At 48.7% G+C, this 22809-nt stretch overlaps 1 protein-coding gene across 4 annotated transcripts in view; it reads left to right on the plus strand.

Annotated features, from left to right (window-relative positions):
* LOC147668416 (uncharacterized) overlaps nucleotides 1–22809 on the plus strand; it is a 124116-nt gene that overhangs the window by 98286 nt on the left and 3021 nt on the right. The window lies entirely within an intron of this gene.

Below are 22809 nucleotides of genomic sequence, written 5' to 3' on the forward strand. Positions count from 1 at the left end.
TATTTTTTTGCATTTAGATACAGTAATAAGCCTTGCAGCTGAGTTAAGGGAGACCCTAATCGGGCCAACTTTGATCTAGGAAGGCCGCAAAGGGTTACATTTCAATAGTTCAGCCTGGAAATCACTAGGGCTTGAGCACCTGACTAAGTCATTGAGGGGGAGGAAGGGTTTGATTTTCCTTAAGATGCCCATGTGGAAGTAAGCTCCTCTGGTATCTGAACTGACATGCTCCTGCATGTTCAAGTTCTTGTCCAGCATTATTCCCATTGATTTTGTGGAATAGATGACAGGCGGCATGCAATTGAGAGCTCTTAAATGTTTCATTCATTCATTCATTCATTGTTCTGTGATATTTTGGGGGTGCAATTAAAAGAGTTGGGTTTTGAGAGTATTTAGCTTGTGGTGGTTGCAGAACAATGTTGAGTTTTTTGTAGAGTTGCATTGAGAGACCTAATATCTTCAAAAGAGGAGATTCTCAGGTAATGTTGGGTGTCATTGGCGTACATGTGATAATTGATGTTTAATGATTTCAAATTTTCAGTTAACGATTCCAAGAATAGGTTAAAGAAAGCGGGTGCGAGCGAGGAACGCTGCGGAGCCCCTAATCAGACGGGTGTGGAGTTGGACAGCGAATGATTAATGTTTATTCTTTGAGTTCTATTGTAGAGGATGGAGGCGAATCAGTCTAGGACGGGACCAGAAAGCCCCATCCTGCTTTGCAGTAAGTCAAGGAGGCTGTCGTGTTTGACCGTATCAAATGCTGTTAAGAGGTCAAGGAGGATTAGAAGGCAGGATTCATTTTTATCAAGCATTTGTAACACGTCGCCAGCTATGGGAGCCATGGCTGCTTCAGTGCTGTGTCCCTGATGGAAGCCAGATCTGAATTGGTTTAAGAGTTGGAATTGCTCTGTGATTGCATAGCTGGGTATGGGCACATTTCTAGAAGAACATTAAAAGAGTCGGGATGCTAGAGATAGGGCGGAAGTTATGCAAATCAGTGTGGTCTGCTGTCGTTTTTTAAGAATGGGGGTTATCTGTCCAGACTTGAGGCAGTCTGGTATAGTGCCTTGAATTAATGAACCATTTACTGTTTTGGTTCAGAGTGGGAGAAGAGGGTTTAATCTCAATGAACAGATTTGAAGGAAGCGGATCGCTGAAGTGGTTTGAAGGTTTAAGTGTTGACAGGATTTCTAATATTGTCGTTTCATCAGAGGATTTGAATGAACTGCAAATGGAAATATTTTTGGGGGGGGTGTGCAGGAAGCTCGGGCCACATGGGTGGGTGGGGGCTGATATATGGAGGCGTCGGGAGGAAATCCTTTTTAAAAAAAAATATTTTTATTAAACAACTTCAGTTAATACAATGATCCATAAGAAAAGAAAAACAAGAAAATAAGGAAATATTACATCCAAAACCAATATTTAAAAGACAAAGAAGATTTCATGATTTATACAAAATAACTAGAATATGCTATACATCTCATTTAAAAAAAAAATTTAATCAGTAAAGTAATGAAAAATGCTTAGTAATATTATATTTTAAAAAGGTCTTATGTCGTTCTTAAAGCCGTGCTCCAGGCTGCTATGGGGGACCAGATCTTACTGCCCCGCATTCTAGATTACCTTCCCCTGGTTGCGTAAATGGCTTTTTCCTGATTACACACACCCAGGAAACGAATTAGCCACATTTGAAAACTAGGTGAATCTAGGTCCTTCCAGCTAGCCGCGAGTATTATTCTACACACTGCTGTACCAATAGTACCAATAAAAAGAGAGGATTCTTCCTCCAAACTTAGTTCCAAAGTACTATCATAACCTAGCATATATAGGGTGGGAGATTCCTTAGAATTCTGATATCATTTTCTTTAATAGTGTTAATTTGTTGCATTCATAAAACATGTGTATTAGGGTAGCTGCACCTATACCACATCTTGGTCATTCATCATTTATCCTTTTACCCCATGCGTGCACCTTTGCAGGAGTGTAGTACACATTACAGATAGTTTTATATAACTGGGCTTTAAGGCTAGATGATAGAAACAGGCGTGATGTTAATAATAAGTTCATGTTGATATCGACATTTGGATTATCCAGCTTACCAGCCCACAATACTTCAGTGTGCTCCAGGTCATCTTGTAGTTTTTCCAGAAGCATCCCATATATTGTACCCATTCTGGTTGGGCTTCTACAAATAATCTCTAGTAGTGTGACCCTTTCCAATTTAATGCTAGAAGATTTTAACCTTAAAATTGTGTTAACTTGAATGAATTTGAAATAATCACCATTAGATATGTTGAAATTTCTCTGTAAATTCGAAAACTGGCTCGCATATCATCCCCCAGAAAGTCCCGTACTGTAATAATCCCCATGCCTTCCCATTTTTTAGCGATGTCATCGTTATCCTGCATAGGCAGCCAAGAGGAATGCCACAAAGGAGTGTATCTATTACATCTAGGAATTAACATGTATTTAGAGATTTTCAACCAAACTCTCCAAGCGCTAAAAATAACTCTAATTGTCTCAGCAAGAGGCCATTGGCTTTTCTCCCAAATGATAGTTCATAGTTAGAAGGTATTTATATGTCCCCTGCATTCTCAGTGGAAGGAGTGGTGTTAAAAAGTGGTGCCATTTGTTGGAGAAAGGCAGCCCAAAAGTAGAGCAACATGTTGGGAATTGCTAGGCCACCTCTGTGTTGTGGGAGCGATAGATATTTCAGGGACCTCCTAATTTTACCGTATTGCCAAACAAACTTGGACATTGGAGATTCAAGGGACTTAATAATATTATCCTCAATAATCATGGGGATAGCGTGAAATAAATATAATACCCTGGGAAGTATATTAATTTTTAAGAAGTTCCCCCTGCCGATAATTGACAAATGTAAGCTGTTGACTCGTGCTAGATCTTTTCTTATGGTGTCCATTAGTGGTTCGTAGTTAAGTTTAGAAATGGTTTGGACATCTGGACTTCTGGGATCGATAAAATCAGAATTATCGGTACACAGTATAATCGTTTTGTCTATTGAGAGAATATCTAGAGTAGTGACCATATGTCTGTAATAGCTTCTATTTCTATAATTGCTTCAGTCGGGTTGGGTGTTAATACTGCGACGTCGTCAGCGTACGCCAGTATTTTTGTTTCATATAGGCCAACCACCACAGGTTTAATTGCTTGACCTTCTAGAAGTTTCAGAATAAGGGGGTTAATATATAGAGCAAACAAGATCGGGGAGCCGGGGCAACCTTGCCCTGTTCCTCTTGAAATTTGAATTTTGCAGGATTCGAGACCCATTACTTGGAGCTTGGCTTTCGGATATTGGTACATTGCTCTTATTGACCTTACAAGTTTAGGCCTAAAGTTGTTATACTCCAAGACCGCCCACAAGAACTCCCACAAAACACGGTCAAAGGCCTTCTCGACGTCTAAGAGGGTCATCAACATCTGGCCCCCCGTCCCGGACATGATGTCAAATAGTGAAATAGCTCTACGAGTGTGGTCCCTGGTGCCCTTTCCAGGGATGAAGCCATGCTGCCAGGGGGAGACCAGATGTTCAACAACCCTCCCGAGCCGATTGACCATGATTTTAGCATATAGCTTGGAGTCCAAATTAATTAGTGAAATTGGGCGGTATGATGATGGAAGATCAGTGGGTTTGCCCTTTTTGTGAAAGATAATTATATTTGTTTCTTTCCATGATTCAGGTGGAATGCCACTCCATTCTATACCCAGAAATAGATCAAGTTGGAGAGGTACTATAAACTCCCCCAAAATTTTACATAGCTCTAGAGGAAATTTATCGGGGGCTGCTGCTTTCTATGAGGATAGCCCGGAAAGAGCGATTTGTAGTTCTATAATAGTGATTCCTTTCTCAAGGTCTTCTCTTGTTATAGCGTCTATAGCCTTGCTCCCACCTATATCGGTTGTAAATTCCCTTAGAAAATTTATAGTTTCTTCCATATTGGCCAAGCTATCCTTTTGGTAGAGCTTTTGGTAAAACTGTTGAAACACTTCAACTATATCCTCTGTTTGTGTATGTACGTGACTTCCAGACTTAATAGATGTAATCACACTGTAGGACAATTTCTGGCGAGTACGCAGGGCAAGTTGTTTACCAACCCTCTCCCCATTCTCATAAACATTTCTTTGGTGTACTCTATAGGTTTCTGCAGCTTTTTGGGTCAGCCTGCTGTTTAAGTCTGTTTTTAATAATAGCATTCAACGCATTATGTGGTACCCATCTTCCCCTCGAGCTATTATTGCGATATGTTCTTCTTCTACTCTGGCTAATTCAATCATCCTTAGGTTGATCTCGCAATCATGTTGTTTTTTTTTTTAAATTTTTAAAACCTTTATTTGAAAAAAGCACACAGCTATTCAGCCTAACATCCCGGAGGCAAGGCAGCACGGTGAATCAGGAGAGCAATAGTGCAAAAACACTCGTAACAGTACAATGCAGGTTGTTTTTATATTTTATATAGTAAAAGGAACATAGAACAAAGAAAGAAGAAACGCCAAGTGGCGCGAAAGAGTGGCAATGGAGTAGAGGAAGCCTTCGAGGTGCTGGTAGCGGGCAGGGGATAACAAGCACTGAGTCACTGATACAGGAGAGTGGAGCAGGATAGTAGAGGGGAGGAGGAATAAACAGGATTAAGCAGTACAACGTATCACAGTTGGTGTCACAGGCTATGGTGACATATGTTCATCCAGAGAAACAGGCTCCGGTGGCAAGCAAATATCTCCCCGGTAAGCATTCCAGGCCCCCCACACTTTCGTCCATTTCTGGGGCTTACCCCTGGCAACGTAGACCGTCTCTTCCGTAAACATACACCAATCCATGTTGGCCTTCCATTGTACCACCAGGGGAGCCGTGGCTGCCCCCCATTTTTGCGCAATGTCACGTTTGGCCACCATGTTGCCCAGGGTCACCCACTGAGTCTGAGCCACATTGTGATCGGATGGTTCCCAGATGTTGAGGAGACACCTCCGAGCCTCTGCATTCGCCACCACCCCAGTCACCTCGCCCATAATCCGGTGCACACGTCTCCAGTAGGAGGCTATGACGGGGCATTCCCATAGAATGTGCATGAAGGTAGCAAGGACACCACAGCCTCGACGACAAAGCCCGTCGGGCGAGTATCCCATACGCACAAGCCGGGGGCCAGTCACGTACACCCTGTGCAGGATTTTGAATTGCACCAGCCGAAGACGAGAGGAGATGGCAACTTCCTTAGGGGAGGACACAGCACTCTGCCAGTACTCGTCGTCAATCTCCAGGCCATCGCGCACCCACTGATCTCGCACTCCAAGGAGAAGGTCAGTGCGGACATTAATTAGTTTTTTATACGACAGTGAGATAGCACTATCGGGCATAAGGCCATCTAACACTCTGTCTTCCAAAGGGGAACTCTCTGGAATCGCCCCCTCCGCCGGCTTGGCAGAGAGCAGCGCGTGCCGCAGCTGGGCATAACGGAAGGACTCCGAGCCGCCCAACTGGTATTCAGTCTGCAGTTGAAGGAAGGTCTTGATCTCGCCCTTAGAGATCATGTCGTCCACCCTGGAGATACCTATGAGGTCCCATTTATCAAAGCCCTTGGTGTGCCACAACCTGCCCAGAATATCGGAGTCATACAAAGGGGTGAATCTAGTCAGCCTGCCCTGCCAGCCCTGCGCCTTGGTGATCGTCCGCCAGATGTGGACCGCTGTCTTTGTTGGACCCGACATCCGCCTATCCAAAGACCTCGAGTACAGAGCCCTATAGTAATTACCACCACCCAGAAGCCATCTATCCATTGCGGCTGTTCACCGGACCGTAGAGACCATGATTAATAGCCGCCAGTTGGGAGGCCCAATAATACCTACGCACGTCCGGCAGTGCGATGCCCCCGTCGTACCACGGAAGCGTGAGCTTCGTGATAGCGACGCGGGGACGGCCATCCCAGAGCAAGGCACGTTGAAGGCCCTCAATCTCTCGAAAATAGCGGGCCGGAACCGGATCTTGGGTGTTCTGCAAGGCATAAAGGAACCTGGGCAAAGACATCATCTTAAATAATGCCGCGCTGCCAAGCAGGGAAAGCGGAAGCTTGCGCCAACTCTCCACATCGCGCCGAAGACGCAGGAGAGGAGGAAGCAAGTTGTGGTCATATCGCGCCTTCGAACTCCCGGAAATGTAAATCCCCAAGTACTTAAATCCCTGACTGGCCACCTGAATGTTGCAGCCTCTAGGGAGGCGTGGCGTGTCCCCCTTTAGTACGTACAGGGAGGACTTGGCCCAGTTAATAACGAGGCCAGAGTATCGTCCAAAAAGTCTAAGTACATCGCATGCCACGATGAGTGACTTGCAGGGGGAGGTTAGGTAGAGCAGAATATCATCGGCATAGAGGGAGACTCTGTCCTCGAAACCGGGGGCCCAGGTTATGCCATGCAGATCAGGGTGCGTGCGCAACATGGCCGCGAGCGGCTCAAGAGCAAGCGCAAACAACAGAGGCGACAAGGGGCAGCCCTGTCTGGTGCCCCTATGAAGGGCAAAAGATGCTGAAATGCGGCCATTGACAGCAACGTTGGCCAGTGGGCCAGCGTAAAGGAGTTTCACCCAACCCACGAACACCGGGCCAAAACCGAGCTTCGTCAACATTGCCCAGAGGTAACTCCACTCAAGAGAGTCAAAGGCCATCGTGGCGTCCAAGGAAGCGAGGACTGCCGGCTCCTCAAGGGTATGGGCCCTAGCCAGGGCGCCGTGGAGTCTACGCAAGTTAAGGGCAGTGTTGCGGTGAGGAATAAAGCCCGACTGGTCCGGGTGCACCAAGTCGCCAATAACTCCAATCAGTCGATTGGCGAGTAGCTTGGCGAGGATCTTAGGCTCAGCATTTAGGAGAGAAATGAGACGATAAGAACGACACAAGTCTCTCTGCTTCCCTTCCTTGTGGATGACCACAATGGTGGCCAACCTCTGGTCCAGGGGAAGAAGGCCGGTGTCTCGCGCTTCCAAAAACATAGTACGCAGGTGCGGGGAAACCACATCCGGCCGAATCTTATACAACTCGACCGGGATGCCGTTGGGACCAGGTGCCTTACCCGACCGCAACGAACGGATCGCGAGGGCGGTCGTCACGTTCTTCATCAGAGAGCAAGGGAAGGTCAACGGCCGAGAGAAGCGCAATCGAGTCGACCTCGGAGCGGTCCGAAGTAGAGGTGTAGACACCTCGGAAATAGTCAGCAAAAGACTCGGCAATGGCGCTGGGGTCAGAGACAACAACACCGTCATCTCCCATAATCTCGGGTACGACCCGGCAAGCCATCTCTCTCCTGTCCAGCCAGGCCAGCAACTTCCCAGCCTTGTCGCCAACGTCATAGATCCGACCTTGCTGTTCCTTAGCCAAAGCCAGGGCAGCATTCGTGGCAAGATCGCGGTATTCAGACTGTTTGAGGGAAAGGGCATGCAGGAGAGCGGGGTCGGGTTCTGTCTCCAACTGGGAGTCAAGGCCCATGATCTCCTCCTCGATGCGTACCAAGTCGGCATCTCTGACTCTACGGGCCTCCGCTATGAGAGCGAAAGCCTCGCCCCTCAAAACAGTCTTAAACGCCTTCCATAAAGTCGCGGCCGAGCCAACCGAACCCTCATTTTCAGAAAAGTAAAGGTCGATGGCCTTGGCTAGGAGAGTGCGAGTTTTGGGATTGCGGAAATACCACGGATTAACCGCCACCGGCCGGTCCGACAGGACGATGCCAAAATCAAATGAGACCCACAAGGGGGAATGGTCAGAAATGCCCCGCGCCAGAAACCGGGCCTCAGACACGGCAGGCGCATGTGCTGCTAATGTGAGAACGTAGTCTATACGAGAAAGACTACCATGCGCGCCGGAATGGAAGGAGAAATGACAGAGCGTAGGGTGTAAAAGCCGCCAGCTATCCACTAATCCCATGGTCTCGAGGAAGGACGGTAACCACAATTGGGAACCCCGGAGGTCTCTAGGCGGGTGACGGTCCAAGGAGCCAGAGCAAACTGAATTGAAAGCACACCCCATAACCAACAAACCAGCAGGCAAATTTAAAATGGCGCCACCAAGGTCTTGGAAAGTACTAGATTGCAGGCCCGGGGGAACGTAAACTGAAAGTAATGTCAAGGCACGCCCTTCCCATCTTCCCGCCACTGCGGCGTACCGCCCCCTCTCATCAATCAGGGTGACGTCGATCTCAAGTGGAAGGGACGCACGTACAAGGACACCCGCCCCCCGAGATCCCGAAGAGAACCCCGAGTGGGCCACCATTTTGTATCCCTTACGATTGAGTGCTTTGCACATGTTCCCAACCAAGTGTGTCTCCTGCAGAAGGACAACATCAGGCATGTGGCGTTTAAGCAGTTGAATCACAACCCCTCTCTTGATATGGTCACCCAACCCATTAACATTCCAACTGAGTACTCGTAATTTCCTACCCCCCATCCTCGTGCCGCGTGCCCCACCCAACCCCTACAATCCTCAACAGCAAATGAAACTTAGCAGTGTATACGATCCATTGCCTAAGAAATAAAGGAAAGAAAGAACAAACAAACAAACGAACTTGCCCAACCCCACCCCCCACCCTGCACCCCTGCAGCAGACTAAAGAGCCCCCCCGACCAGCAGTGTGCCTGTCGCCCCATAAACTAGTCTACAAAAAGCCCCCAGAGGAGTAATGAATCTCCACGAACTCCTCCCGCCACCCTCCATGTAAACGACAGGAGAATTATCAAAGTCAAAGCAATAGCGGTATCGATAGTCACATACAGCAGGGCCACCAACCCCCAAAATCCGTGCAGTAGAGCCAAGTCTCATTGATCGGAACCACCAGTCGCACCTCCAGAGTGTTCGCCGTGGTCATCCCGGCGTTGTGGCAGAGTGTCCAGCCAGTCGCTCACATTTTCCGGAACGTCAAAGAACAGAGCATGACCATCGTGCTCGATCCGAAGTTTGGCAGGGAACAGCATCGAGTATTTAAAGCCCATGTCCCTCAGGCGCCGTTTCACACCCGCATAGCTCTGACGCTGTCGCTGAACAGCCCTGGAGAAATCTGGATAAAAGTGCACTTCAGAATTCTGGAACTTAAGCGGACCATGCCTTCTGGACGCCTGTAGGATCGCGTCCCGGTCCCGAAAGTTGAGGAGCCGTGCAATGATGGGTCTAGGCGCCACGCCCGACTTCGGCGGGCCGCCCGGAACCCGGTGGGCACGCTCCACGGAGAAAAAATTACTCAGGCCAGAAGGCGCTAGATGCGTCTGCACCAGTTCTTCCACAAAAAGGTCCACTGCCGCTTCCTCCGAGCCTTCCGGAACACCAATAATACGGACATTCTGCCGCCTGGCACGTCCCTCAAAATCCTCCAGCCTCCTGGAAAATTGATCAGTGGTCAGTCGCAAAGTCCGGACCTCCGTCTGCAGGTCCGAGATGTCGGTGGTTAGGCTAGAGGTCTTGATATCAAGCGATTTCACACGATCGTTAGTCTTACCCAGATCGGCCCTGATAAGAGTAAGATCCACAGCCAAAGTGTCCACCTTGTGAGCCAAGACCTCATGCTGTTTTTGCATTTCGGACCGAATGCCCGCGATGGCCCCCATAACGTCACAAAGGGTAGGCTCGGACCCATCGGGCGAGCCCGCTCGAGGAAGGTCTTTAGAGGAGGCCACCGCAGTGGGTGAGGTCCGTGGCTGAGCATACCGATCAATCCTGTTCAGTTGCGTCTGAGTCTTGCTGCGGACACCTTTGTTCGACGTCTTGTCGGGGTCCCCTCTGCCCGCCATGATGGGTCCGATGAGGACATAGGGCTACACCGCCCAAGCCAAAGCCAAGTGAACAGAGGAAAGTCGAAGTCGATATTCAGACCAGGCCGACGGTAGATAACTCCGCAGTCACAAGCACTTCGCCAGCGGGGACCTGAAGCAGCCGCTTCGCATTCCAATCATGCGGGGCGACGGAGAAAGCAGCAGCCACCCAGGAGACAATGGCGCGTCTCTGGCACGGAGTTCCGCTCGACGTAGCTCAGCGTAGGAACCACCGATTTAGAAGCGGAAAGCGGCTCCCGCGTCTGTGACCATTCACCAAGTAGAATCCACCAACGTGGATCAGGATTTCCAACAGGATATTTGCGGAGGATCGGAGGGTCCGCGGAGCTCCGAGCTTACGCGGCCATCTTGGTTGCCCGCGAAGCTCCTCCAATCAATCAATCAATCAATCAGTGACACTTGTAGAGCGCGCTACCTACCCGTAGGGTCTCAAGGCGCTGGGGGGGGGGGGGGGGGGGGGGGGCCGCTACTGCTCAGCCAGGTCTTCAGCTTCTTCCTGAAGGAGAGGTGGTCTTGGGTCAGGCGCAGGTCGGACGGGAGGGAGTTCCAGGTCTTGGCGGCCAGGTAGGAGAAGGACCTTCCTCCTGTAGTCGCTCTTCGGATGCGGGGGACGGCGGCGAGGGCGTGGTTGGCTGATCGGAGGTGGCGTTTGGGAGCGTAGAAGTTGACTCGGCTGTTGAGGTAGCTCGGGCCTTGGTCGTGTAGGGCTTTGTGTGCGTGGGTGAGGAGGCGGAAGGTGATTCTCTTGTTGATGGGGAGCCAGTGAAGGTCTCTCAGATGTCCGGAGATGTGGCTGGATCGTGGGATGTCGAGGATGAGTCTGGCTGAGGCGTTTTGGATCCGCTGGAGTCTCTTCTGGAGCTTGGCGGTGGTCCCGGCGTAGAGGGCGTTGCCGTAGTCCAGTCGGCTGGTGACGAGGGCCTGGGTGACGGTCTTCCTGGTCTCTGTGGGGATCCACCAGAAGATCTTCCGTAGCATGCGTAGGATGTTGAAGCACGCCGAGGAGACGCTGTTGACTTGCCTGGTCATGGAGAGGGAGGAGTCCAGGATGAAGCCCAGGTTACGTGCATGGTCTGTCGGTTTGGGTGCGGTGCCCAGGGCGGGAGGCCACCAGGAGTCGTCCCAGGCGGAGGGAGAGGAGCCCAGGATGAGGACCTCCGTCTTGTCCGAGTTCAGTTTCAGGCGGCTGGTCGTCATCCACTCGGCTACCTCTTTCATCCCTTCGTGTAGGTTGGCTCTGGCAGCGGCGGGGTTGTTGGTCAGGGAGAGGATCAGCTGGGTGTCGTCGGCGTAGGAGATGATGCTGAGGTGGTGTTTGCGTACGATGGCCGCGAGGGGGCTCATGTAGACGTTGAAGAGGGTGGGGCTCAGGGATGATCCTTGGGGGACGCCGCAGATGACTTCGGAGGCCTCTGACTTGTATGGTGGTAGGCGAACTCGCTGTGTTCTTCCGTCGAGGAAGGAGATGATCCATTCCAGCGCCTTGTCCTGGATTCCGATGTTGCTGAGGCGCCGTATTAGGGTGCGGTGGCAGACCGTGTCGAATGCCGCGGAGAGGTCTAGGAGGATGAGGGCCGCTGTTTCTCCATTGTCCATCAGGGCTCGGATGTCATCGGTGGCGGCGATGAGGGCGGTCTTGGTGCTGTGTTTGGCTCGGAAGCCGGACTGTGAGGGGTCGAGGGATCCGTTCGTCTCGAGGAAGGCGGCCATCTGCTTGTTGACGGTCTTCTCGATGACTTTGGCTGGAAACGGGAGAAGCGAGATGGGGCGGTAATTCTTGAGGTCGGTGGGGTCCGCTGTTGGTTTCTTGAGTAGAGCGCTGAGTTCGGCGTGTTTCCAGCTCTCGGGGAAGATGGCGGTGTCGAAGGATGTGTTGATGATGTCTCGCAGGTGGGGTGCGATGACAGCGTCGGCCTTGTTGAAGATGTGGTGGGGGCAGGGGTCGGTTGGTGATCCGGAGTGGATTGAGTTCATCGTGCGGATGGTGTCTTCTGTGCTGATCGGGGTCCAGGCGTGGAGGGTGGTGGTGGGGGGGGCTGGCTGGTCGGTCGTGGTGTGCGTTGGTTGGTTGTTGAAACTGCTGTGTATGTCCGCGATCTTGTTGTGGAAGTATGAAGCCAGGGAGTTGCAGAGGTCTTGCGATGGGGTGATGTCGTTGTTTCCCGCGTTGGGGTTGGAAAGCTCTTTCACGATGTTGAAGAGTTCCTTGCTGTTGTGTGCGTTGTTGTCCAACCGGTCCTTGAATGCTGTTCTCTTGGCGGCGCGGATCAGCTGGTGGTGTTTCCGGGTGGCAAGTTTGTAGGAGGTCCTGTTGTCCGGTGTCGGATCCCTTTTCCAGACTTTCTCGAGGGCTCGGCAGTTCTTCTTGGAGCTCTTGAGTTCGTCGGTGAACCATGGGGCCTTCTTGCTGCCGGGTCTGCTAGGCGGGGTCCTCAGCGGGGCGAGTTCGTCCGCGCAGTTGCTGATCCACTTCGTGATGTTATCGGCGGCCTGGCTGGGGTTAGCTGAGCTGGCAGGAGGGTGTTGGCTCAGGGAGGTGGCGAGCTGGTCTGCTGTGATCTTGTTCCAGCTTCTGCGGGCGGTGTGTTGCTGGTGTTGGTGGGTCGTTGTTCTCTTGAAGGTGAAGTGGACGCAGCTGTGGTCCGTCCATTGAAGCTCTGTGGCGTGGCTGAAGTCGATGTCTGTGCTGGATGAGAAGACGGCGTCGAGTGTGTGTCCGGCGAGGTGGGTGGGGGTGGACACCAGTTGCTTGAGTCCCAGGTTGGCGAGGTTGTCGAGCAGGGTGCTGGTGTTGTGGTCGTTGTTGTTCTCCAGATGGAAGTTGAGGTCTCCCAGGAGGATGTAGTCAGCGGAGGTGAGGGCATGCGGGCTGACGAAGTCGGCGATGTCGTCGCTGAATTCCCCGTATCATATTGTTTTTTGATTCTAGCTACATAGCTAATTGTCTCCCCCCTAAGTGCAGCTTTAAAACAGTCCCATACCACACCCCTAGGGGCACTAAATCGATTTGTGTCAAAGAATCCTTGAGCCCAGGTAGTTATGTATTTAATATAATCACTACTAGCCAAGAGTTTCCTATCGAACGTCCAATTCGAACGTTGTCTACTAAATTTTGCTAGGTCAATTGTGAGAATTAGGGCATTATGGTCAGAGATTACTTTGGGATATTTAAGAACTTTGGCTTGGTTAGATAAGTCTCTTGTTAAGAATATGTAGTCAATTCTGACATACTTATGGGGATGTGAAAAGTATGTGTATCTCAGATCGGGCTGATTTTTAACATCCCAAATGCCCGCAAGGTCATAGCTATCCCTAAGCAGGCTGATAGCGTTAAATACTCTCGGTTTGCGGCATGAATATCTTTGTTGCCTCTGTTTGCTAAATGCAGACCCAAGTGAGATATTAGAATCACCACAGAATGCAAGTGATCCTGACCAGGAAGCAAGTTCAAGTTCCAGATTTTCTAAAATAGAGGGATCATCATGATTTGATCCGTAAACTGAGCAAATAGTTATGCCCAGAGCCAACTCGACAATAATCCACCCGCCTTGAGTATCTGCTGCCTTACGTGTTTCTTGACCTATAATGTTTTTAGCTAAAATAGCTACGCCACTGATATTTGTCGTTTGAGTAGTACATGCCAGCAGGTTATAACCCCTAATTTTCAATAGGTCCTTCTTATCCCAGGGCAAGTGAGTCTCTTGAAGACTTATTATATCAGCAGAGTTATGTTTAATTATTTCACTCAGACGGACACGTTTATTCCTATCAAGAAGACCAGCCACATTCCATGTGTAAATCGTTAGTCGCCCCATAAAAGTTTATTGATTGATTCCTTGAACTACTGTCCTACTAGCATTCTAGCTACTTTTACTTTTGTGCATGCTACATGATACTTTGATGTATTTTTTAAAGGAAATGTAAAATTAGTTATATCACTAGTTATTTCCATTTTCAAACTGAAGTTGTTTTTTTTTGTTTTTAAATGCGTTTACCCCCTGCCCCCCTCCACCACTCCCACAGCCCTCCCCCTCCCACCTCATACCCAAAGCGAGGCAAACAGACTCCGTGAGAGTCTGGTTTTGATGAGCATGCAACACATTATCAGTGCCTGATCTAAAAAAAAATGTCACTTTTATATATAGAGAAACCGATCAATACATATCAAATCATATATATTAATACATGAATACGGTCTAATCCCCTGTGAAGACACAAAAAATACAAAAAAAAACATACAATTAGGTGCTATTCATTTCACTTCACTCAAATACTTTAATACCCATCAAAAATGTATATATTTGAGCGCGACTATCTTATCTTATCGCATCCAGATACTCTTTAGCTTTGATTTTGAAAGAAAAAATTTCGTTTGGCCCCCGCAGATCACCTTAAGCCGTGCAGGATTGTTTAGATAAGCATATGCTTTTTTTTCTTGAGACGGCTTAATTAACTGGTGCAGCCTCCACCTTCTTTAAACGGTAGAGCGGCCAAAATCGGGACGCACAAAATAAGAGATCCCTTTGCTAGTGTGCTTGGCCTCGGGCCTGGCCTTCTCAAAGATTGTCTGTCGAAGCAGAAAATGACTCAAAAAAAACAAAATAGCACAAGGGTAGGCCCCGGGTTTCGTCTGTAATTTCAGAGTAAATGGCATACGATGGGCTCGCTGGACCTCTACATCCCAGTTCCAGCTCGATAGTTCTGGCAAAGAGTCACGAAGGAGGTTGTTCACAAGTGAGCGAGTATCTTTCCCCTCTGCTGCCTCAGGAACTCCCAAAATGTGCAGGTTATTTCTGCGCTGGCGGTTTTCAAACTCCTCGAGTTTCCATCTAACGTCCGCCAGTTCAGATTTGTGGGATTCAACCCGTTCCTGATTCGTAGCGGGTTCTGATTCATTAGAGAGCATCCTAGACTCCAACTCAGTCAGTCGATCCCTAAAAGTACTGCAAGTTTTTGTTAGCTTTCCCACCACCCCTTGTACTTTACATATGGCTGCCTGTGCTTTGCGCCCGTCATGTGATGTTTTCTCCCGGTGGGATGCAATAGCTTGGAGCACCGTGTCAAGAGTTGTGTCTGGCGGGCCTACGGGTGACGGGTGATCTGATTATTGAGTCAGATTTGTAAAAGAAGAGGGACGAGTGAATTGGACGGTTGGGGTATAGTCCCAAGCTAGGTCCGTCCCCCCATAATGTTTCTTTTTACGTTTCCGAGCTGTTTTAGGTTTAACAGTGGAAGCTTCAGCTTTGTCTCTGCTAACGCTAACGCTTTCATCTGTCAGATATGATGTAGAATCATCTGACCATTCTGCCTCTACCTCTGCTTCATCAGAAAAAGAGAAGAAGTCACTAGAGTATTTTTCAACAACGGTATTCACCTCAATATCACCTTTGTTCAAATCAGTCATTTTGGTGTTTGTAGTGCTAATGCTGCTTAATTCTAAATTGAGGTTTAGTGTCACAGACTGAGGTGTTTGTAGATCGGGGGCCGACTTTTGTGAAGTCTGCTCCAGGATAGTGTTACACGCTAGGCTAGTTATATTCCCCTCATCAATTATGCCAGTGCCATTGTCAGTGTCAGTATCAACAATCATTAGAGAGGGAGAGGGTCGCCTACCAGAGTGTTTCCCAGTGCTTACTTCCTGAGGGGTTGCTGGTGCTTCATCGTGGATTCTGAGGGCCTCCGCGGCATTGTTTTTACCCGATTTCGTCTTCCCCTGTCCGGGGCCATCATTCAGCGTTAATCCGTCTATGGCAACGATCATCTCCGCAGCCCTCTGTTCGCTGGTGGTTGTGGTCTGACGCTTCCTCTCATGCTCCTGAAGCGTTCCCGGGGCCCTGCGCAGCAGGTCCACTATCGAAGGACCGGTCGCATTTCTTTTCCGGGCCGCAGCTCCCTGCCTCAGCGACCCAGCACCCGCAGCATCCGAGGCAGCCTTCTCTACAACCCTCTCTGGATTGCCGCCGCCGCTCTGGCCAGACCATTCAGCGATCTCGCGCTGAGCCAATCTGGCAGCCCTTGCTCTCGCCGCAGCGGACGCTGAAGCTGCAGCAACCTTCGGGGCCATATCCGCGCTGCAGCCAGTCTCGTTGGGATTTACGATGGGATTTTCAAGGTAGTCACAGGTATCCGCTTTGATTTGTACGCTTGAAAGTGGCCTCAGCATATACCTAAGAACGGCCCAACCGATCACTGTGTACAGGGTAGTAATTTGGTTAGGACCCGGTTTCAGCAGCTTCTGGTAATCCTCTAGCATCACTTTGCTCTTTATTTCCTCTCTGATTGCTTTAAATCATAAGCACTGTGTCATCGGGGTTGGTCGGTGTTCTCAGCCATGAGCCATCGGGAGCACTTATCCTGTGTGTGCACTGCGGTTACTGTCAAACCGCCATCTTGCATCCTCCAACCTGCATTCAAGCGTCAGGAGGAGATCCAATGCAGTCTTTAAGTCACTTTCAATCTTTTCCGCCTTTCCCAGGAAGAAGGCCAAGTCAAGTCAAGTCAAAGAATTTATATAGCGCACTACATACCCATAGGGTCTCAAGGCGCTTAGGGAGGGGAGGAGGATTACTTGTCAAATATCCATGTTTTAAGTTGCTTTCTGAATGCTAGGTGGTTCTGGGTAAGGCGAAGGTGAGTGGGGAGTGAGTTCCATGTTTTAGCTGCCAGGTATGAGAAGGATCTGCCTCCCATGGTGGTCTTGTTGATGCGAGGTACAGTGGCGAGGGCTTGGTTGGAAGAACGTAGTTGGCGGGGGGGGGTGTAGAAGGACAGTCGTGAGTTGAGGCATTCTGGTCCGATGTCGTAGAGTGATTTGTGTGCGTGGGTTAGCAGTCGGAAAGTGATCCTCTTATTGACGGGTAGCCAGTGGAGGTCTTTCAGGTGACTAGAGATGTGTTCGTTACGCGGGATGTCTAATATGATCCTGGCTGAGGCGTTCTTTGCGGTTATGCTGCAGATTTGACCCTGAAAGCAGGTTGGGTTTCCTGTTAGATTGCAATTTAACGAGTTCAAACAGTTTTTAGGTTGTTTAGCTGTTTTCTAAAGACGTTTGCTTTTGAGCTATGTATGCGTGTGTTGTAAATGCTTCTTAGAGATTTCAGGCGCTGGAGGTGTTCGAGTGAGGAGGAGAATCTCCATGACCCTTCACTCAATCGTAGATTGCATCTTTCAGCGTTTAGACTACCATTGTACCAAGGCTCTGGGTCTTTTGTGGAAACTCTTTTTAGTTGGAGGGGTGCCATAGTCTAGAATGTTTGTCATTGAATTAGTGTAATGATCAGTAAGGTCCTGGACATCTGACATCCTCGGGAGGGGTTAGCATGAAATTGCTGATAGATGTCAGTTCATCAGGTTTATGTTTCAAGGGTTCTTTTTCCAGTGCCTGTTTTTTTATTTGAACCTTTTTTTAGGACAGCGATTCAGTGATGAGCAAAGTGATGCAGTGGTGGTCTGTCCAGTCACATGGAATGATAGGTTCAAGTTAAATGGAATTAGCGTCCAAGGTCGCTCCCAGGTTGTGCATAGGACTTTCGCATATTTGGATCAAGTTTAGGTCAGCTATAATGGTTTTTAGGCTAATCACTGATTGGTCATTTGGGTCATTCCAGTAGAGGTTGAAGTCACCAAGGAAGATGTGGGCGCAGTGTACACCGGAGTTGGTATTGATGATTTCCATAATTTGTTCAATGGATGGGAGGTTATCTCCCGGAGGGTGGTAAAACGCATGCAGTTTGTATCGAGGCCTATCTTTACTCAGGATATCGATGCCTAGATATTCACACGAGATGAGAGTAACGTTTTGTGCTTGCTTCACACAGAGATTATTGCAGTGAGTACAGGGGTTACCTCCACCAGGTCTGTTTCGTCTATCTAATCTGATGATGTCGTAGCTGGGCGGTGCTAGAATGTCGAGCGTTGGTGTGGACGAGTCATTTAGCAAAGTTTCAGTCAGGACTATGAGGTCAAGATCATAAGTAAGGATAAGGTCAGCAATATCCACCGCGTATTTAGATGCCGATCTGCAATTGAGCAGTGTACATTTCAGGTGGGGTATGGCAACAGCGGAGGCAGCCTGAGTGATGGGAATTTGCTTGAGGATCTCTATGTGGATTCGACTGAAGTGGGAAGGAGTAAATATTGTTGTCCGATAGAGTATCTTTCATCCTGATGGGTCGGTGGAGGGGTGGGGGTAGGGAATTGTCGTCCAGGTCAAATGAGGAGACATTGCGATTGCTGAGATCCCATTGGATGTGCGGGGTGACATCCGTCTAACGTGGTTGTTATTGGATCCCCTCTGTGGTGGGATTAGAAACATATTTAAGTCTGGTAAGAAACACTTCGTATAGATTCTACTTAACAAGGCTAAGATTTGGCACACTACATTATATAACAGCATTCTCAAGAAAGGAAATATGGTCCTATGTTTCACCATCTGCCCGTGTAATGGAAAGACCCCCCAGTCCACTTTGCACTTCCTACTGTTTTGTACCTTTTATGAAGATATCCAGAGAATTGTTATAAAACCACTTTTTTAACCAATAGGCTTTTCCATTATAAACGCGCTTTTAACTTTTTATGTACTATGGATAATGTAAAAACTGTTTATGCTGTTATTAATTTTATACAAAGGGCGATTAGGAAAAGAAAGGATTTGTCACATCTGAATGCATTAATATCTGAAAAACCTGATGACTGCCTTTAGTTGTATCATTATTGCGTAATGTTAATATAATCTATCATCCTAATCTTAAGTATGTGTATGAATAATTTTTTTTCGTCCCCTTTTGTTATATGTTAGGATTTTGCACAAAAATGCTCCTTTTGTACATGTGCGATTTTTGCACTGATAATTATCAGAGTACTGTATATTGAATAAAGATGTGATGCCTGTTATGAAATACTGTTTGTTTAAAGATGTAAATATTTGAAAACTGTTTTTATTTATGTGTATATAGTACCTTCTGTCTAGTATGCTTTATGGTTGTATATTTTACACCGAATAAAGCTGGTTTGACTTGACTTGACTATTGGATCGCTAAAGGGAGTGTCTATTCTTACCCATCGGCCTGGTGGGAAAATTAGCGAGATCTGAGGTGAGGGATATTAGGCTTTAAACCTCAGCCGTAAGTTGATAAAGCTCTTTAGAGAGATCTCAGTGAGTCTGGCGTCATTAGTAATGCGGGAACAGGAGGTCGTGATGTGGGCCAGCAGTCCAAGTGAGACTGCTCCGGTTTCTGGTGTTAGGGAGAAGCTGAGTTGGGAGAACCAGGGGAGGGGGGAATAGAGCTGGAGTCACGATTGAGGAGTGGGGGTGTGGGACTAATAAACTGATCGATGAGTCGATAGGCCCCATGTTATTGGTCGTGCTAAGGGGTTCCGAGATAGCAAGTGTCAGGGTATTTCCAGAAAGGGTGTCACAGATGCATCAGCGCTTACAGCGGGGGCTCAGCACTTTCACCCATTCTTTTTAATCTTCTCATGGAGCCCCTGGCAAACGCATTGAACTCGGCGAACATTCTAGATCACCTATATGCAGACGACGCCCAACTGTATATGAACAACTCCTCACCAGAAGACTTCATCTCCCTCAACGCTATTCCACAGAATACTCAAAGTTAGCTCACTGGCAACCACCTCTTGCTTAACACCAAAAAAACAGAATTCTCCCCACCCACTCACACACCCAAGATAGACTTATGGTTGAAACATCTAACTTCCTTTGACTGTGCTCTACACATCATTGACTCTGCGAAATTCCTGGGATTCACCACAGACAAACACCTGAACATGCAGGCACAAATCACTAATGCCACCAAGGGAGCTAATCACCAGATGAGTATATTAAGGAAACTTAAACCCTTCCTCCAACAAACTGACTTAAAAATGGCAGTACAATCCAGAATGCCCTTAACTATATTCGGCAGATCCGTCATCTTCAAAATGGTTGCGCTCCCACGCCTGCTGTATCAGCTGCAAAACTACCCCTACCCTATTAGCCCGCAGTGGTTTCGGCAAGTCAACTCGGTGCTGGGCCACTTCCTATGGGCTGGAGGGGCGGCCAGGGTGGCGCTACGGACGTGTGTCTTGTCCACCTATTGTGGTGGTCTGGCCACCTCCGATCTGCTGTCTTATTACCAGGCCTCTCAGTTGCTTATTCTTAACGAATGGTGGTATGGCGATAGGGGGGACCCAGCCTATGCTTTGGAGCGTTCGCTCATGGGGGACAATGCGCTTCACACCATTTTGTACTCAGCCCGACTGCGGCGGACACTGCCGTCTGTCACGAGGGTGGTCTTTGCTGTGTGGAGACAGGCGTTGCGCTGCATGGGCTGGTGGGGCAAATTGACAGCGGAAACGCCACTGTGGCATAACGGCCTGCTCCCGGAGCTTTCGACTCTGGCCGGGTTTGAGGGATAGGAGGCCATAGGAATTTCGCTACTGGACCAAGTCATGTCTGGCACTACCCTTAAATCATTTCAGGAGCTCAGCGCGGAGTTCCACATGCCTCGATCCCAGTTCTTCCGCTATCTACAACGACGTCATGCACTCGCCCCTAGTATGGCCAACTTGGAGTCTCTTCCTGAGTTCAGTCCGGTCGAGGCGAAGGTCTTTATGGGAGACCTGGAGGATAAAAAGGTCTCCCGTATCTACCAGACGCTGGTTACTCACTGCTCCTCTACTTTGCTTCCCCTCCGGGCGGCATGGGAGGTGGATGTGGGCCCTCTAGACGAGGATGATTGGAGGGAGGCCCTGGAATCCCCGCGAGGGGCCGCTATCGCTGTGCGGCTTCGGCTCATCCAATTTAAGTACCTTCACAGGGCCTATTACACCCGAGAGCGACTGTGGAAATCAGGATTGATTGAGTCTCCGGAATATTTGCGCTGCGGGGCTACACCGGGTTCTCTGCTGCATACGGTGTAGTCGTGTGCTAGACTGCCTGGTTTTTGGAGGGGTGTGTGGGGCTGCTTGTCTGAGGTCCTGGGTTGGGATCTCCCCCGCACTCACCGGCTGGGGTTGCTGCATGTTATGGAGGGTATTGGTGGGAACATCTACAAACGCCACTTACTGTTGTTAGGACTTGTTGTCGCTAAGAGAGATCTGTCCCGGGCATGGAAGGGAGAGAGAGCCCCCCCCCTTGTCTGCATGGAAGGCAGGGCTGGACTATTACATGGGGCTCGAGAAACCGGTGTTTGAGGCAAAGGGCTGCCCCCGTAAGCATTTTAAAATCTGGAAGCGGTGGGCTGATTACAGGGGGCTGTCGTTGGATCCCCCAGTGGACCGAGAGGAAGACATATGAATGAGATGAGTTGCATTGGCCTGGTTCTGTGGCATGCCTGCCACACCGCACCTAAATCCTACTCGCTGCTATATACACACGTGCGTGGGGGGGCGGGGGGGAAGGGGGGTGGAGTTCTGGGGGTAGTGGGGTTCTGGGAGTTGGCGGGATAGGGTGGGACACGGGGTTGTTTTTCTTGAGCCTTTCTCCTTTTCTTGATTGAACACTTATACATGCGTAATAAACTGTGTAATGACTGTTGGTGGTGATCTCCGGATTGTGGGGAGCCACGATTTTCCCTTGCCTGAACTGCTCATTAAAATTGTTGTGAAAAAAAAAATGGCAGTACAAGCCATAGTGCTACCAAGATTAGACTATGTTATGTTATGAAAAAGGGTTAACCCAAACAAAGTCAAAGGGACCTGGGTAGCAAATTGTTATATCTAAAGGGGTCCCAGACTGAAAAGAGGGGACAGAATTAGAAGGAAATAGGTGTGAATAATCAAAAGAGGTAAAAGATAAGATCGTACGATGTTTTTATTCACAAGGTACACAGCAACCATAAACTAGGTTAAGCATAACAATGTTTTCAATATTTTTAGTAGCATTTGTGTGCCCACATGCACAACGCGAAGGGAAGGGATAGTGCTGTGAAGGGATTTCGGTGAAACAGTGCAAAAAAGTGTACTTGTTCTTAACAAACAATTAATTTCAATTCTTTAAGTTTAGTAAAAACATTATTCCACGTGGTTCCCCATCGCGGGGCCAAAAAAGACAGCAATAAGTCAAGCAAATTCCAAGACCAGGCTCCTATTGTAGCTGTATTAATCTTGCTTGGGGGTAGAAGCTGGTACGGGTGGAATGAGTAGTCTACGTTTCGACCCTGGAATGGGTAGGGAAAGTTACCCTTACAGAACGGGTCTTCGGAGGGATGTGGTGGGCAGACTACCTAAAGGGAAAAGTTAAAAAGCAAAATTATACTCGGGGTCTATTGAAAAGATCCCTACATTGCCCTACGCAGGTAAACACCCGCTTGGGTATAAAATGGAGAAATTTCACATACAAAACCAGAGTGACTAACAATCATTGGACCAGGCGTGTGTCGCCTATCGTATATAGAACTGGGCTTGTATTTGAAGGACATCATCATTGGAAATAAGGGTTTCTGGGAGAAATTTGAGAAGCCTGTGATTGAAGTTCTTGAACACGCTTTTATGGGGTATATGATAGTGTAGGAATTTCAGGCATATGAAACTAGTTTGGAGTCTAGTGATCTTCGAGAAAGGGAATCCATGGCAAAGGGCTCCACATTTCCAGAGTGGAAAGAGGGGTGGGACCAGAGTACTACATGCTCACGTGGGGGGAAGTGGAGGGGAGTTGAGGAGAAGGGGGTATGGTCAGATGAAGGAAGGAAGGGATGGAGCAAACCATGGGGCGGCCGGAGGAAAGTTCCATGACTCCGTTCTACAAAGACAGCCCATTAAACATTATCATGACAGAAGATGCCAGGAGAGAAGAAGGTACGCCTTCTGTTTTGGGCTTCCCAGCGTTATATGCATGCGATTACTAGGTGGTAAACAGCAAATCCTGAAGAGAGAGCCCAGCTGCAAATATAAAAAAGGGAAGTTGAAATACATTAGGTCAAACTAGATTAAGCAATTAGGAAGACAGAATCCAGATTAGAGGGATATGGGGGATAGGATGAAGAGTTGCCTAGGATG

The sequence above is a fragment of the Lissotriton vulgaris genome, unplaced genomic scaffold (assembly GCF_964263255.1).
Source record: "Lissotriton vulgaris unplaced genomic scaffold, aLisVul1.2 SCAFFOLD_1492, whole genome shotgun sequence".
Classification (NCBI taxonomy): Eukaryota; Metazoa; Chordata; class Amphibia; order Caudata; family Salamandridae; genus Lissotriton; species Lissotriton vulgaris.